Source organism: Doryrhamphus excisus, unplaced genomic scaffold (genome assembly GCF_030265055.1).
Source record: "Doryrhamphus excisus isolate RoL2022-K1 unplaced genomic scaffold, RoL_Dexc_1.0 HiC_scaffold_25, whole genome shotgun sequence".
Classification (NCBI taxonomy): domain Eukaryota; kingdom Metazoa; phylum Chordata; class Actinopteri; order Syngnathiformes; family Syngnathidae; genus Doryrhamphus; species Doryrhamphus excisus.
The window spans coordinates 1917918-1930655 of NW_026652243.1; the positions used below are offsets into that span (position 1 = coordinate 1917918).

The following is a 12738-nucleotide window of genomic DNA, read 5'->3' on the forward strand; positions in this document are numbered from 1 at the left end:
GCCAAACTAGACTCCAGCAAAAAGTGTCAAACAGCGCCCTCTGCTGTCAGGCAAGAGCAGAAACCATAAAAAGCTTACAGCACCTGGTAATCCCAGGCGGTCTCCCATCCAAGTACTAACCAGGACCGCCCCTGCTTAGCTTCCGAGATCGTACGAGATCGGGCGTTTTCAGGGTAGTATGGCCTAAGCTGCCAGGTCAACTGAAAAGATCCTATTTGAAGGTGACACAGGCCAAACTAGACTACAGCAAAAAGTGTCAAACAGCGCCCTCTGCTGTCAGGCAAGAGCAGAAACCATAAAAAGCTTACAGCACCTGGTATTCACAGGCGGTCTCCCATCCAAGTACAAACCAGGCCCGCCCCTGCTTAGCTTCCGAGATTGGGCGTTTTCAGGGTAGTATGGCCGTAAGCTGCCAGGACAACTGAAAAGATCTTATTTGAAGGCGACGGAGGCCAAACTAGATCAAGCAAAAAGTGTCAAACAGCGCCCTCTGCTGTCAGGCTACAGCAGAAACCATAAAAAGCTTACAGCACCTGGTATTCCCAGGCGGTCTCCCATCCAAGTACCAACCAGGCCCGCCCCTGCTTAGCTTCCGAGATCGGACGAGATCGGGCGTTTTCAGGGTAGTATGGCCGTAAGCTGCCAGGACAACTGAAAAGATCTTATTTGAAGGCGATGCAGGCCAAACTAGATCCAGCAAAAAGTGTCAAACAGCGCCCTCTGCTGTCAGGCAAGAGCAGAAACCATAAAAAGCTTACAGCACCTGGTATTCCCAGGCGGTCTCCCATCCAAGTACTAACCAGGCCCGCCCCTGCTTAGCTTCCGAGATCGGACGAGATCAGGCGTTTTCAGGGTGGTATGGCCGTAAGCTGCCAGGACAACTGAAAAGATCTTATTTGAAGGCGATGCAGGCCAAACTAGATCCAGCAAAAAGTGTCAAACAGCGCCCTCTGCTGTCAGGCAAGAGCAGAAACCATAAAAAGCTTACAGCACCTGGTATTCCCAGGCGGTCTCCCATCCAAGTACTAACCAGGCCCTCCCCTGCTTAGCTTCCGAGATCAGGCGTTTTCAGGGTAGTGTGGCCGTAAGCTGCCAGGGCAACTGTAAAGATCCTATTTGAAGGCGACGCAGGCCAAACTAGACTCCAGCAAAAAGTGTCAAACAGCGCCCTCTGCTGTCAGGCAAGAGCAGAAACCATAAAAAGCTTACAGCACCTGGTATTCCCAGGCGGTCTCCCATCCAAGTACTAACCAGGCCCACCCCTGCTTAGCTTCCGAGATCGGACGAGATCGGGCGTTTTCAGGGTAGTATGGCCGTAAGCTGCCACATCAACTGAAAAGATCCTATTTGAAGGCGACGCAGGCCAAACTAGACTCCAGCAAAAAGTGTCAAACAGCGCCCTCTGCTGTCAGGCAAGAGCAGAAACCATAAAAAGCTTACAGCACCTGGTATTCCCAGGCGGTCTCCCATCCAAGTACTAACCAGGCCCGCCCCTGCTTAGCTTCCGAGATCGGACGAGATCGGGCGTTTTCAGGGTAGTATGGCCGTAAGCTGCCAGGACAACTGAAAAGATCCTCTTTGAAGGCGACGCAGGCCAAACTAGACTCCAGCAAAAAGTGTCAAACAGCGCCCTCTGCTGTCAGGCAAGAGCAGAAACCATAAAAAGCTTACAGCACCTGGTATTCCCAGGCGGTCTCCCATCCAAGTACTAACCAGGCCCGCCCCTGCTTAGCTTCCGAGATCGGACGAGATCGGGCGTTTTCAGGGTAGTATGGCCGTAAGCTGCCAGGACAACTGAAAAGATCCTATTTGAAGGCGACGCAGGCCAAACTAGATCAAGCAAAAAGTGTCAAACAGCGCCCTCTGCTGTCAGGCTACAGCAGAAACAATAAAAAGCTTACAGCACCTGGTATTCCCAGGCGGTCTCCCATCCAAGTACTAACCAGGCCCGCCCCTGCTTAGCTTCCGAGATCGGACGAGATCGGGCGTTTTCAGGGTAGTATGGCCGTAAGCTGCCAGGTCAACTGAAAAGATCCTATTTGAAGGTGACGCAGGCCAAACTAGACTCCAGCAAAACATGTCAAACAGCGCCCTCTGCTGTCAGGCAAGAGCAGAAACCATGAAAAGCTTACAGCACCTGGTATTCCCAGGCGGTCTCCCATCCAAGTACTAACCAGGCCCGCCCCTGCTTAGCTTCCGAGATCGGACGAGAGCAGGCGTTTTCAGGGTGGTATGGCCGTAAGCTGCCAGGACAACTGAAAAGATCTTATTTGAAGGCGATGCAGGCCAAACTAGCTCCAGCAAAAAGTGTCAAACAGCGCCCTCTGCTGTCAGGCTAGAGCAGAAACCATAAAAAGCTTACAGCACCTGGTATTCCCAGGCGGTCTCCCATCCAAGTACTAACCAGGCCCTCCCCTGCTTAGCTTCCGAGATCAGGCGTTTTCAGGGTAGTGTGGCCGTAAGCTGCCAGGGCAACTGTAAAGATCCTATTTGAAGGCGACGCAGGCCAAACTAGACTCCAGCAAAAAGTGTCAAACAGCGCCCTCTGCTGTCAGGCAAGAGCAGAAACCATAAAAAGCTTACAGCACCTGGTATTCCCAGGCGGTCTCCCATCCAAGTACTAACCAGGCCCGCCCCTGCTTAGCTTCCGAGATCGGACGAGATCGGGCGTTTTCAGGGTAGTATGGCCGTAAGCTGCCACATCAACTGAAAAGATCCTATTTGAAGGCGACGCAGGCCAAACTAGACTCCAGCAAAAAGTGTCAAACAGCGCCCTCTGCTGTCAGGCAAGAGCAGAAACCATAAAAAGCTTACAGCACCTGGTATTCACAGGCGGTCTCCCATCCAAGTACTAACCAGGCCCGGCCCTGCTTAGCTTCTGAGATCGTACGAGATCGGGCGTTTTCAGGGTAGTATGGCCTAAGCTGCGAGGTCAACTGAAAAGATCCTATTTGAAGGTGACGCAGGCCAAACTAGAGTACAGCAAAAAGTGTCAAACAGCGCCCTCTGCTGTCAGGCAAGAGCAGAAACCATAAAAAGCTTACAGCACCTGGTATTCACAGGCGGTCTCCCATCCAAGTACTAACCAGGCCCGCCCCTGCTTAGCTTCCGAGATCGGGCGTTTTCAGGGTAGTATGGCCGCAAGCTGCCAGGACAACTGAAAGGATCCTATTTGAAGAAGACACAGGCCAAACTAGACTCCAGCAAAAAGTGTCAAACAGCGCCCTCTGCTGTCAGGCAAGAGCAGAAACCATAAAAAGCTTACAGCACCTGGTAATCCCAGGCGGTCTCCCATCCAAGTACTAACCAGGACCGCCCCTGCTTAGCTTCCGAGATCGTACGAGATCGGGCGTTTTCAGGGTAGTATGGCCTAAGCTGCCAGGTCAACTGAAAAGATCCTATTTGAAGGTGACACAGGCCAAACTAGACTACAGCAAAAAGTGTCAAACAGCGCCCTCTGCTGTCAGGCAAGAGCAGAAACCATAAAAAGCTTACAGCACCTGGTATTCACAGGCGGTCTCCCATCCAAGTACAAACCAGGCCCGCCCCTGCTTAGCTTCCGAGATTGGGCGTTTTCAGGGTAGTATGGCCGTAAGCTGCCAGGACAACTGAAAAGATCTTATTTGAAGGCGACGGAGGCCAAACTAGATCAAGCAAAAAGTGTCAAACAGCGCCCTCTGCTGTCAGGCTACAGCAGAAACCATAAAAAGCTTACAGCACCTGGTATTCCCAGGCGGTCTCCCATCCAAGTACCAACCAGGCCCGCCCCTGCTTAGCTTCCGAGATCGGACGAGATCGGGCGTTTTCAGGGTAGTATGGCCGTAAGCTGCCAGGACAACTGAAAAGATCTTATTTGAAGGCGATGCAGGCCAAACTAGATCCAGCAAAAAGTGTCAAACAGCGCCCTCTGCTGTCAGGCAAGAGCAGAAACCATAAAAAGCTTACAGCACCTGGTATTCCCAGGCGGTCTCCCATCCAAGTACTAACCAGGCCCGCCCCTGCTTAGCTTCCGAGATCGGACGAGATCAGGCGTTTTCAGGGTGGTATGGCCGTAAGCTGCCAGGACAACTGAAAAGATCTTATTTGAAGGCGATGCAGGCCAAACTAGATCCAGCAAAAAGTGTCAAACAGCGCCCTCTGCTGTCAGGCAAGAGCAGAAACCATAAAAAGCTTACAGCACCTGGTATTCCCAGGCGGTCTCCCATCCAAGTACTAACCAGGCCCTCCCCTGCTTAGCTTCCGAGATCAGGCGTTTTCAGGGTAGTGTGGCCGTAAGCTGCCAGGGCAACTGTAAATATCCTATTTGAAGGCGACGCAGGCCAAACTAGACTCCAGCAAAAAGTGTCAAACAGCGCCCTCTGCTGTCAGGCAAGAGCAGAAACCATAAAAAGCTTACAGCACCTGGTATTCCCAGGCGGTCTCCCATCCAAGTACTAACCAGGCCCACCCCTGCTTAGCTTCCGAGATCGGACGAGATCGGGCGTTTTCAGGGTAGTATGGCCGTAAGCTGCCACATCAACTGAAAAGATCCTATTTGAAGGCGACGCAGGCCAAACTAGACTCCAGCAAAAAGTGTCAAACAGCGCCCTCTGCTGTCAGGCAAGAGCAGAAACCATAAAAAGCTTACAGCACCTGGTATTCCCAGGCGGTCTCCCATCCAAGTACTAACCAGGCCCGCCCCTGCTTAGCTTCCGAGATCGGACGAGATCGGGCGTTTTCAGGGTAGTATGGCCGTAAGCTGCCAGGACAACTGAAAAGATCCTCTTTGAAGGCGACGCAGGCCAAACTAGACTCCAGCAAAAAGTGTCAAACAGCGCCCTCTGCTGTCAGGCAAGAGCAGAAACCATAAAAAGCTTACAGCACCTGGTATTCCCAGGCGGTCTCCCATCCAAGTACTAACCAGGCCCGCCCCTGCTTAGCTTCCGAGATCGGACGAGATCGGGCGTTTTCAGGGTAGTATGGCCGTAAGCTGGCAGGACAACTGAAAAGATCCTATTTGAAGGCGACGCAGGCCAAACTAGACTCCAGCAAAAAGTGTCAAACAGCGCCCTCTTCTGTCAGGCAAGAGCAGAAACCATAAAAAGCTTACAGCACCTGGTATTCCCAGGCGGTCTCCCATCCAAGTACTAACCAGGCCCGCCCCTGCTTAGCTTCCGAGATCGGACGAGATCGGGCGTTTTCAGGGTAGTATGGCCTAAGCTGCGAGGTCAACTGAAAAGATCCTATTTGAAGGTGACGCAGGCCAAACTAGAGTACAGCAAAAAGTGTCAAACAGCGCCCTCTGCTGTCAGGCAAGAGCAGAAACCATAAAAAGCTTACGGCACCTGGTATTCACAGGCGGTCTCCCATCCAAGTACTAACCAGGCCCGCCCCTGCTTAGCTTCCGAGATCGGGCGTTTTCAGGGTAGTATGGCCGTAAGCTGCCAGGTCAACTGAAAAGATCCTATTTGAAGGTGACGCAGGCCAAACTAGACTACAGCAAAAAGTGCCAAACAGCGCCCTCTGCTGTCAGGCAAGAGCAGAAACCATAAAAAGCTTACAGCACCTGGTATTCACAGGCGGTCTCCCATCCAAGTACTAACCAGGCCCGGCCCTGCTTAGCTTCCGAGATCGTACGAGATCGGGCGTTTTTTTTTTTTTTTTTTTTATTATTGAACATACCACAGTACGTCACAGATATGCATACATCAACATACTATATACACAATTATACCATTATTTCATGTTATTACACGTCCACATTGACAACTCTCAGTCCAGGCACAGCCTGTTTGTCCAAGATTTTTTTTTTTTTTTTTTTTTTTTTTCCTTCCCCTCCTGTAGGTTGAGAGTTTTTTTTTTGTTTGTTTTCCCTCTCCTATAGGTTGAACACAATTTTGTTATTGTCTGCTATCAAGATCAGACCGCTCCCTTCTATGAAGGAGCTCTCAAACTTTTCTTGGTCAGCGGTCCGGCATAATGACACATCCCTCCTTACAATAGCTTCAAAATATGTCCATACGGATATTTTTTTTTTTTCGAACTTTGCAAGGTTCCGCCTCATCCAGATAGCGTACCTGGCGTGGCTCAACATGAAGTTCCATAGGTTGATGTTCACCCCTTGCTGGCCTCCTCTGTGGCCGAGCTTCCTTCCATCTCACGGTTCGGGTGAAGTCGCTTTTCCAATTCCTCTCCATTGTACCTTTTAGTCTGTCCACAAATACATTCAGTTCTTTACAGTTCACAAATAAGTGCAGCAGGCTTTCCACCTCGCTGCCGCACACATTACACTCCCTTCCTACGTTTTTATTGATTTGGTGTATTACTTCGTTTGTGTATATCCTATTATGTTTTATTTTGAAGTCCAGGTCGGCGCATTCCTGATTGTTGTATTTACAGTTTCCCATCATCCATATGTCCTGTCCTTTTATGTGGCTGAACACTTTCGGCCAGAGGAGCTCAGCGGTTGGCCTTTTAAAGGCCTTGCTCACAAGGGCCCAATAGAGTGTTTTCACTGTGCATGTTTCTATGTTGATCTCTTTTTCTTTGGTTTTTAGCATAATTCCAGGTAGCTCATCTGTTTCTTTACCTGTTTCTTGGCTATTTATGTGCCTTTGCCAAGCTTTTGGGATGGCCATCTTTATTTTATTGTATTCGTTCTTTATTGTTCTTTCCGGTATTTCATCGTCATATTCGTGTACACTGTCTATAATGGCTTGCTCCCTCAGGAAGCCCGGTATGACCTCATATACAAAGTCTTTAATTTGTCTTAGTCCTGCTGAAAAGAAGACTTTGTTATACAGTACTTTTCCTTCCTTTACGATCTGGGGGTTTTGAAAGACCGGCTGGCTCATCACTTTGTTTTTTGTGTGGTTTGTGTACACAAAGTCATGCACAAGCCTACCCCAGGCCTCCATGACTTCTTTAAAGAAGGTGGGGGTGCCCTCGTGCAGCCTCCCTCTCAGGTCCATCAGTAGGCTGTATTGCCCACACCGTCCATATTTGAAGAGGGTCTCTCGGAAGAAGGGCTTCCACCCACAGTCTGTTTCTCCCTGCAAATATTTTATCACCATCCTGGTTCTGATTGCCGCTTTTTTGGTCTGTAAGTCCACCAGTTTTAGCCCGCCCTCTTTATACTGTCCTATCAGGGTTTTTTGTGCAATGCGCACGCCTTTCCCCTCCCACAGGAAGTCGCATATGGTTCTCTCTGCTTCGGCCGCTGCCCACTGGGGCAGGCTCACCACTCCCAGGGCATATACCAGTTTGGACATTAACAGAGAGTTTATGATGACCACCCTCCCTTTTAGGGTCAGCTTTCGTGCTCTCCATCTGTTTACGGTCTGTTTGATCTTGTTTAAGGTTCCCGTCCATGTCAAGTTGGTCACTTGTTTGTCGTTTGCGCCTATATATATGCCGATGATCTTTATGCAGTCTTGTGCCTCCTTAAACGGCAGATCGCATTTCTGTCCCTCAAGGTTGGCGATGTATAAAATCTCGGACTTGTCCATATTAATTTTTGCGCCCGCTGCCCTCCCGTATTTTTCCACGCATCCCATTGCATTGCGCACATCCTCGGCGTCTTTCAGAGTCAGGGTTGTGTCATCCGCGTATTGGTGGATGACGCTCCGCCCTCCTCCCGGTATCGCCACTCCCTTTATTTCTCTGGTGGTTTTTATGAGAGCGGCGAGGGGTTCTACCGCAATGGTGAATAGCGGGGCGGATAGCGGGCAGCCTTGTCTCACCGATCTCGTCAGGGGGAAGGTGTCTGTCATTGTGCCATTTATTTTCACGCAACTTCTCGCCTGCCCGTACAGCAGCTGCAGCCATCGTAGCATCCTTTTGCCCACCCCTACTTTTTGCATCGTCTTCCATATGAAAGGGTGCTCCACCCTGTCGAAGGCTTTATTCAAGTCTAGGCTGATCACTATCCCGCTTTCTTCCTTCATGTGTTCCACCACGTTTTGCACGGTTCTCACTGTGTCTGTGATATCTCTTCCCGGCACACTGTACGCCTGGGTGGGTGAGATAATTTCTTTTAAGACTCCTTTTAGCCTGTTTGCTAACACTTTGGCGAGTATTTTATAATCCACATTTAGCAGGCTTATTGGCCTGTAGTTCTCTAGTTTTTCCCTGTCGCCTTTTTTGTGGATGAGGGTGATGATGCCCGTGGCCATAGAGGTCGGCATCTCTCCCCTCTCCTCCATGCGTTGGTATACTTTGTGCAGCATGGGTGCCAGCGTAACGGTGAATGCTTTGTACAATTCGGCCGTAAGGCCGTCGCTTCCGGGACTTTTGCGGGGCTGCAGTTCTTTAATTGCTTTTTCTATATCCGCTATGCGTATGTCTCTTTCACAGGCGCGTCTTCCGGCCTCGGTCACCTTTGCGGTGACTCTTTCTATGATCTCATCTGCGCTTTGTTCGTTGATTTGGCCTCCTGTGAAGAGGTCTGCATAGTAGTCTCTCGTGATTTCGAGGATTTCAACAAAATCTGAGGTTGTTTGGCCCTTTTTGTCTTCTAGTTGTTTTATGTACATTTTCCTCTGTTTTTCTTTCTCAAGGTTTAAGAAGAAACTGGTGTACTTTTCGCCCTTTGCTGCCCAAAGCGCTTTACTTCTGATGATTGCGCCTTCGCACCTTTCTTTTTCGTATACGGCCAATTCCTTTTTTAATTGGATGTATTTTTCGATGTTATATTTTGGTATTTCTTCTATCTTTTTTTCCTCTATTGCTATTTTGCTTTCCAGCATTACTCTCTTTTCGTTGTCTATTTGCTTTTTCCGTTTGGCAAATTTTATGCTCTGCTTTTTGATGAAAGTCTTTATCGTCTCCCATCCTTGGATGGCATCGTCCTCCATCAACTCCTGCACAAGTTCACTTTGGAGCAGGGTGGTTATCTTATTTTTGTATGCCGGGTCTTGTACTAGCGAGGAGTTGAGGCACCAGGTTCCCCCGCCCTTCCCCTCCCCTTTGGGCCCTAAGGTTAATGTCATGATAGCGTGGTCGCTTAATTCTGTAAACTCCCACTTCAGTTCGCGTACATGTCCTATAATTTCTTCCTTTGCAATACACAGGTCTATTCTACTCTGTTTCAGTTTTTTCCGCACCACCTGTTTTCTTGTATACCCTCTTTGGTTGGGGTTGTCGTTCCTCCACACGTCAACAAGGTTTTTGTCTTTTAGCAGGCTGAGTAGGGCTGCTCGGGAGACATCGGGTTTGAAGGTGGAGGCGCTGCAAGCGTCCATCCTGGTGCAGCGTACGTTAAAGTCCCCTACCAGCAGCGTGTTTGGTATGCATAAGGGGCCCAGCCATTCGAAGAAAGCCTTCCTTTCGATTTCATTATTCGATGCGTAGATGTTTATCAACCTGTATTTTATTTTGGCCCGCATGAAGTCTACAATTAGCGCTCTTCCTTCGCTGTTTGTTTGTATTTGGACCGCATTTTCAACGCAGTTCTCTTTTAGGAGTATGGCTACGCCGCATGACTTTTGTGTCTTGTTGTTAACGAATATCGGCCCTGTCCATCTCTTTCGTATTTCCGGGAGGAGTTCGTTTGTCCATCTTGTCTCTTGCAAGCATACTATGTCCGCGTCTAGTCTGTGTAGTGCTCTTTCAAGTTTGTTCATATTTCTGACGCCGTTTATGTTTAAATTTGAAATTGTCACGGCGTTCATTATCTTTTGTGGGTGGGAATTATCTACCTTACATTCTATACAGTTTTCTCTCTTTTTTCCTCTTGTAACTTTTAAGCTGTTGGATCTCCATTTCATCCGGGCTCGAAAGGTCGCCCATTTCCTCCCACCTGCCTGTGGCTTCGTCGCCCCCGTCGTCGTCCCTCGCCGTGCTGGGGCCTGCTTTTGCTCCGTCGTTCCCTGTTTCCGCTTTTGTCACCGCTCCCGCCGTTCTCCTCGTCTTCGTCGCTGGTGTTGTCGTCGTCGTCGCTGCCGCCTCGGCCGCCGTCGTCGTCATCGCTGCTGCCTCAGTCGTCGTCGTCGCTGCCGCCTCAGCCGCCGCCGCCTCAGCCGCCGCCGTCGTCGCTGCCGCCTCAGCCGCCTCAGCCGCCGCCGTTGTCGCTGCCGTTGTCGCTGCCGCCTCAGCCGCCTCCTCCGCCACCGTCTCTGTCACCGCAGCCGCCGTCGCTGTCACCGCAGCTGCCGTTGCTGCTGTCATCGTCGCCGCCGCTGCCACCTCCATTGGCGTTGGCATCCTCTCCATTCTCTTTTCTTCTCCTTCACTTAGCACTGTAGCTGCCGGCGTTTCCATGTCGCTCTCCAGCGCTCCCTCAACCAGCATCTCCGCCTCTGCTGTCAAGCCGCCCCCCAGCACCGCCTCAGCCTGCATCGGCAATGGGCCGCGATCGCCCCTTTCATTCTCCTCACACTCTCTGGCGTAGTGGCCTTGCTCGCCACATTTAAAGCACTTAAACTCCGGGCAATCTCGGATAATGTGGCCGGGCTGGATGCACAATCTGCATACCTTCCTCTGGCGGTCGTGTAGCACCCGAAAGTGTTTTTCCCCCTCGAGGGTCTCAAACTTAGTTGCAAATGGTAGGGAGCGGACTTTTTCGTTGAAGCGCACCTTTAGGTAGCGTGTTCCGTCTGCAATGTCGGTGCCTGGCCACATGCGCCTTCTGATGGTGGACACTGCCTGAACTCCCCATTCCTCCAGCTTCTTCAGGATCACCTCATCTTCAATGTACACTGGAAGGCCAAGGAACGAGACGACGAGCTCGTCATTACGAATTTCTGACGCTATAATCTTATTGGTCTTCAATGTGATGCCGTCCAGCAGACGGTCCTTTCCTTTTTTGTCTTCTGTAGTAACTTCGAATTTTGTCAGGGATTTTTGGCGGCATCCCACCACTCGTCCACATTCTTCTCTAATTTTCTTACATATCTCCATCATCGTTACTTTTTCCTGTCCTACTACTTCCACTGCCACTGTTAATTGTCTTTCATACTTGTTGTCTGCATTTGTTGTCTCGTCCACGCTTTTCTTCTCTGCTCGCTCCATTTTCCCTCTTATAGGCCCCGGCATCATTTGACACCCACCCCCCCCAGCCGCGGTTGGTGGTGGTGGGGGCGTGGGGTTGCTTCGTACAAGTATTACGTTTTAGGCGGAAATTTGGAAAAAATTCTTCAAAAGAAATCGGAAGACAGGGAGTACACACTCAGGGTTGCCTCTTGTTTGCTCACACTCTCACCTGCACTCAATCACCAATCAGTGATCGGGCGTTTTAAGGGTAGTATGGCCTAAGCTGCCAGGTCAACTGAAAAGATCCTATTTGAAGGTGACACAGGCCAAACTAGACGACAGCAAAAAGTGTCAAACAGCGCCCTCTGCTGTCAGGCAAGAGCAGAAACCATAAAAAGCTTACAGCACCTGGTATTCACAGGCGGTCTCCCATCCAAGTACTAACCAGGCCCGCCCCTGCTTAGCTTCCGAGATCGGACGAGATCGGGCGTTTTCAGGGTAGTATGGCCGTAAGCTGCCAGGTCAACTGAAAAGATCTTATTTGAAGGCGACGCAGGCCAAACTAGATCCAGCAAAAAGTGTCAAACAGCGCCCTCTGCTGTCAGGCTAGAGCAGAAACCATAAAAAGCTTACAGCACCTGGTATTCCCAGGCGGTCTCCCATCCAAGTACTAACCAGGCCCGCCCCTGCTTAGCTTCCGAGATCGGACGAGATCGGGCGTTTTCAGGGTAGTATGGCCGTAAGCTGCCAGGACAACTGAAAAGATCTTATTTGAAGGCAACGCAGGCCAAACTAGATCAAGCAAAAAGTGTCAAACAGCGCCCTCTGCTGTCAGGCTAGAGCAGAAACCATTAAAAGCTTACAGCACCTGGTATTCCCAGGCGGTCTCCCATCCAAGTACTAACCAGGCCCGCCCCTGCTTAGCTTCCGAGATCGGACGAGATCGGGCGTTTTCAGGGTAGTATGGCCGTAAGCTGCCAGGTCAACTGAAAAGATCCTATTTGAAGGTGACGCAGGCCAAACTAGACTCCGGCAAAAAGTGTCAAACAGCGCCCTCTGCTGTCAGGCAAGAGCAGAAACCATAAAAAGCTTACAGCACCTGGTATTCACAGGCGGTCTCCCATCCAAGTACTAACCAGGCCCGCCCCTGCTTAGCTTCCGAGATTGGACGAGATCGGGCGTTTTCAGGGTAGTATGGCCGTAAGCTGCCAGGACAACTGAAAAGATCTTATTTGAAGGCGACGCAGGCCAAACTAGATCCAGCAAAAAGTGTCAAACAGCGCCCTCTGCTGTCAGGCTAGAGCAGAAACCATAAAAAGCTTACAGCACCTGGTATTCCCAGGCGGTCTCCCATCCAAGTACTAACCAGGCCCGCCCCTGCTTAGCTTCCGAGATCGGACGAGATCGGGCGTTTTCAGGGTAGTATGGCCGTAAGCTGCCAGGTCAACTGAAAAGATCCTATTTGAAGGTGACGCAGGCCAAACTAGACTACAGCAAAAAGTGTCAAACAGCGCCCTCTGCTGTCAGGCAAGAGCAGAAACCATAAAAAGCTTACAGCACCTGGTATTCACAGGCGGTCTCCCATCCAAGTACTAACCAGGCCCGCCCCTGCTTAGCTTCCGAGATCGGGCGTTTTCAGGGTAGTATGGCCGTAAGCTGCCAGGACAACTGAAAAGATCCTATTTGAAGAAGACGCAGGCCAAACTAGACTCCAGCAAAAAGTGTCAAACAGCGCCCTCTGCTGTCAGGCAAGAGCAGAAACCATAAAAAGCTTACAGCACCTGGTAA

At 50.4% G+C, this 12738-nt stretch overlaps 19 non-coding genes and 11 pseudogenes across 19 annotated transcripts; all 30 read right to left on the reverse strand.

Moving 5' to 3' along the window:
- Positions 1–71: 71 nt before the first annotated feature.
- LOC131113483 (5S ribosomal RNA) lies at positions 72–189 on the reverse strand (annotated as a pseudogene).
- A 112-nt stretch (positions 190–301) lies between these two features.
- On the reverse strand, positions 302–410 carry LOC131113946 (5S ribosomal RNA; annotated as a pseudogene).
- Positions 411–521: 111 nt separating this feature from the next.
- Positions 522–640, reverse strand: LOC131115969 (5S ribosomal RNA). Its single transcript, XR_009123236.1, has one exon. It is a non-coding gene; the product is annotated as a 5S ribosomal RNA (ribosomal RNA).
- A 111-nt stretch (positions 641–751) lies between these two features.
- LOC131114274 (5S ribosomal RNA) lies at positions 752–870 on the reverse strand. The gene has a single exon (XR_009121589.1). It is a non-coding gene; the product is annotated as a 5S ribosomal RNA (ribosomal RNA).
- A 111-nt stretch (positions 871–981) lies between these two features.
- Positions 982–1090, reverse strand: LOC131112895 (5S ribosomal RNA; annotated as a pseudogene).
- Positions 1091–1202: 112 nt separating this feature from the next.
- LOC131115921 (5S ribosomal RNA) lies at positions 1203–1321 on the reverse strand. The gene has a single exon (XR_009123187.1). It is a non-coding gene; the product is annotated as a 5S ribosomal RNA (ribosomal RNA).
- Positions 1322–1433: 112 nt separating this feature from the next.
- LOC131115216 (5S ribosomal RNA) lies at positions 1434–1552 on the reverse strand. Its single transcript, XR_009122501.1, has one exon. It is a non-coding gene; the product is annotated as a 5S ribosomal RNA (ribosomal RNA).
- Positions 1553–1664: 112 nt separating this feature from the next.
- LOC131115217 (5S ribosomal RNA) lies at positions 1665–1783 on the reverse strand. The gene has a single exon (XR_009122502.1). It is a non-coding gene; the product is annotated as a 5S ribosomal RNA (ribosomal RNA).
- Positions 1784–1894: 111 nt separating this feature from the next.
- Positions 1895–2013, reverse strand: LOC131115218 (5S ribosomal RNA). The gene has a single exon (XR_009122503.1). It is a non-coding gene; the product is annotated as a 5S ribosomal RNA (ribosomal RNA).
- Positions 2014–2125: 112 nt separating this feature from the next.
- Positions 2126–2244, reverse strand: LOC131117092 (5S ribosomal RNA). The gene has a single exon (XR_009124320.1). It is a non-coding gene; the product is annotated as a 5S ribosomal RNA (ribosomal RNA).
- A 111-nt stretch (positions 2245–2355) lies between these two features.
- On the reverse strand, positions 2356–2464 carry LOC131112896 (5S ribosomal RNA; annotated as a pseudogene).
- A 112-nt stretch (positions 2465–2576) lies between these two features.
- Positions 2577–2695, reverse strand: LOC131115219 (5S ribosomal RNA). The gene has a single exon (XR_009122504.1). It is a non-coding gene; the product is annotated as a 5S ribosomal RNA (ribosomal RNA).
- Positions 2696–2807: 112 nt separating this feature from the next.
- LOC131112110 (5S ribosomal RNA) lies at positions 2808–2925 on the reverse strand (annotated as a pseudogene).
- Positions 2926–3037: 112 nt separating this feature from the next.
- Positions 3038–3146, reverse strand: LOC131112718 (5S ribosomal RNA; annotated as a pseudogene).
- A 112-nt stretch (positions 3147–3258) lies between these two features.
- Positions 3259–3376, reverse strand: LOC131113484 (5S ribosomal RNA; annotated as a pseudogene).
- A 112-nt stretch (positions 3377–3488) lies between these two features.
- On the reverse strand, positions 3489–3597 carry LOC131113947 (5S ribosomal RNA; annotated as a pseudogene).
- Positions 3598–3708: 111 nt separating this feature from the next.
- On the reverse strand, positions 3709–3827 carry LOC131115970 (5S ribosomal RNA). Its single transcript, XR_009123237.1, has one exon. It is a non-coding gene; the product is annotated as a 5S ribosomal RNA (ribosomal RNA).
- A 111-nt stretch (positions 3828–3938) lies between these two features.
- On the reverse strand, positions 3939–4057 carry LOC131114276 (5S ribosomal RNA). Its single transcript, XR_009121591.1, has one exon. It is a non-coding gene; the product is annotated as a 5S ribosomal RNA (ribosomal RNA).
- Positions 4058–4168: 111 nt separating this feature from the next.
- On the reverse strand, positions 4169–4277 carry LOC131112897 (5S ribosomal RNA; annotated as a pseudogene).
- A 112-nt stretch (positions 4278–4389) lies between these two features.
- Positions 4390–4508, reverse strand: LOC131115932 (5S ribosomal RNA). Its single transcript, XR_009123198.1, has one exon. It is a non-coding gene; the product is annotated as a 5S ribosomal RNA (ribosomal RNA).
- Positions 4509–4620: 112 nt separating this feature from the next.
- LOC131115220 (5S ribosomal RNA) lies at positions 4621–4739 on the reverse strand. The gene has a single exon (XR_009122505.1). It is a non-coding gene; the product is annotated as a 5S ribosomal RNA (ribosomal RNA).
- A 112-nt stretch (positions 4740–4851) lies between these two features.
- Positions 4852–4970, reverse strand: LOC131115221 (5S ribosomal RNA). Its single transcript, XR_009122506.1, has one exon. It is a non-coding gene; the product is annotated as a 5S ribosomal RNA (ribosomal RNA).
- A 112-nt stretch (positions 4971–5082) lies between these two features.
- Positions 5083–5200, reverse strand: LOC131118678 (5S ribosomal RNA). The gene has a single exon (XR_009125836.1). It is a non-coding gene; the product is annotated as a 5S ribosomal RNA (ribosomal RNA).
- A 112-nt stretch (positions 5201–5312) lies between these two features.
- LOC131112082 (5S ribosomal RNA) lies at positions 5313–5421 on the reverse strand (annotated as a pseudogene).
- Positions 5422–11346: 5925 nt separating this feature from the next.
- Positions 11347–11465, reverse strand: LOC131115720 (5S ribosomal RNA). The gene has a single exon (XR_009122992.1). It is a non-coding gene; the product is annotated as a 5S ribosomal RNA (ribosomal RNA).
- A 111-nt stretch (positions 11466–11576) lies between these two features.
- Positions 11577–11695, reverse strand: LOC131115222 (5S ribosomal RNA). The gene has a single exon (XR_009122507.1). It is a non-coding gene; the product is annotated as a 5S ribosomal RNA (ribosomal RNA).
- A 111-nt stretch (positions 11696–11806) lies between these two features.
- On the reverse strand, positions 11807–11925 carry LOC131115223 (5S ribosomal RNA). The gene has a single exon (XR_009122508.1). It is a non-coding gene; the product is annotated as a 5S ribosomal RNA (ribosomal RNA).
- A 112-nt stretch (positions 11926–12037) lies between these two features.
- On the reverse strand, positions 12038–12156 carry LOC131117609 (5S ribosomal RNA). The gene has a single exon (XR_009124821.1). It is a non-coding gene; the product is annotated as a 5S ribosomal RNA (ribosomal RNA).
- A 111-nt stretch (positions 12157–12267) lies between these two features.
- LOC131115224 (5S ribosomal RNA) lies at positions 12268–12386 on the reverse strand. Its single transcript, XR_009122509.1, has one exon. It is a non-coding gene; the product is annotated as a 5S ribosomal RNA (ribosomal RNA).
- A 112-nt stretch (positions 12387–12498) lies between these two features.
- LOC131112360 (5S ribosomal RNA) lies at positions 12499–12607 on the reverse strand (annotated as a pseudogene).
- Between the last annotated feature and the right edge of the window lie 131 nt (positions 12608–12738).